Consider the following 2,025-nt stretch of genomic DNA (forward strand, 5'->3'; position numbering starts at 1 on the left):
CCCTGACTTGAAGTTGCGCTGGAGAGTGGGAGGCTTGAAGGAAAACCAAAATCAATCCCAAATTGCCAAACTCTGGGAACTGGGGAGTGGCAAGAGTAGGGCCACTGGGGGACCCCGGGATAACTGGGAGCTGCAGCCCTGCTCCGAACAGCTCCAGTTTGGTCTCTCTATAGCGCAGTGGGTAGTGAGCCCTCCAGCTTCTGGAGGTGTCTGTATTTCAGGGCAGTCGGTCCCTGCGTGGGTGGGCTTGCCCCTAGAGCTGCCCCAGGTTTCCCTGCGGTGTGCATGGCACCCTGCCGGTAAGCGTGACGGGTGGAAGGGCAAAGGCTTTTGTGATTATGCAACTTTTGGAGAATTTTCCCTTTTTTTTTCTCTTTCCTTTCTCTTCTCCTCCTCCTTTTTCCTTGCACCGTCTTCTCTTTCTTTTCTTTTATTCCCCCCTGGCTTTTTGTGGCCTGTCAGCCTAATTTCCCTCCTCCATCAATTCTTACTCATCTTTCCTGTGCCCTTTACTCTTCCCCTCCATCTCCATCCTCACTCTCTCTTTTTTCCCTGGCTGGTACCTCCCCATCCCCTCACCTCTTCCTTGCCATGCACACTGTTCTCCCTGATGCACTTCTCCCCATCCCTCCCCATGCCATGCCATCCCCATCCCATTCCTATCCCATCTGCATCCTCATCCCCATCCCATTCCCATCCCATCCCCATCCCCATCCCATTCCGTCCCCATCCCATTCCCATTCCTATCCCCATTCCCATTCATAACCCCAGCCCATTCTTATCTCATCCCCATCCTCATCCCACTACCATCCCATCCCAATCCCCATCCTCATTCTATCCCCATCCCCGTTCTATCCCATTCCCATCCCCATCCCCATTCATATCCCCAGCCCATTCTCAGCCCCAGCCACTTGCTATCTCATCACCATCCTCATCCCACTACCACGCCATCCCAATCCCCATCCTCATTCTATCCCCATCCCCGTTCTATCCCATTCCCATCCCCATCCCCATTCATATCCCCAGCCCATTCTTATCTCATCCCCATCCTCATCCTACTACCACACCATCCCAATCCCCATCCTCATTCTATCCCATTCCCGTTCCCATTCCCATTCCATTCCCATTCCCATCTCCATTCCATCCCATTCCCATTCATATCCCCAGCCCAATCCTATCTCATCCCCATCCTCATCCCACTACCATCCCATCCCAATCCCCATCCCCATCCCCATTCTATCCCATTCCCATTCCCATTCATATCCCCAGCCCATTCTTATTTCATCCCCATCCTTATCCCACTACCAACCTATCCCAATCCCCATCCTCATTCTGTCCCATTCCCATCCCCGTTCCATTCCCATTCCCATCCTCATTCCATCCCATTCCCATTCATATCCCCAGCCCATTGCTATCTCATCCCCATCCTCATCCTACTACCACGCCATCCCAATCCCCATCCTCATTCTATCCCCATCCCATCCCATTCCCATCCCCATTCATATCCCCAGCCCATTCTTATCCCCATCCTCATCCCACTACCATCCCATCCCAATCCCCATCCTCATTCTATCCCATTCCCGTTCCCATTCCCATCCCATTCCCATTCCATTCCCATTCCCATCCCCATTCCATCCCATCCCATCCCATCCCATCCCATCCCATCCCATTCCCATCCATATCCCCAGCCCATTCCTATCTCATCCCCATCCTCATCCCACTACCATCCCATCCCAATCCCCATCCTCATTCTGTCCCCTTCCCATTTCCACCTCCACCCCTGTTCCAGCCCCAAAGGCTTCAGGATTCTAACCGGGGGGGGGGCTGTGCCAGAGCTGCCACCGCTTACGGCGGGGCCGGGCTGGAGATGCCCAGGGGCGAAGGTGCCACGTTTGCGCCCAAACCGCCCCTAAAAACGAGCAGAAAAGACTAAAACCAAGCGGGGCCTCCCTCCCCCGCTGGGGGCGCACCGGCGCCACCGCCCCCCCCTCCCCTTCCTCGGCCCGGCGGGCAGGGGCGGGGCTG

The sequence above is a fragment of the Calidris pugnax genome, unplaced genomic scaffold (genome assembly GCF_001431845.1).
Source record: "Calidris pugnax isolate Ruff unplaced genomic scaffold, ASM143184v1 scaffold63, whole genome shotgun sequence".
Taxonomy (NCBI): Eukaryota; Metazoa; Chordata; class Aves; order Charadriiformes; family Scolopacidae; genus Calidris; species Calidris pugnax.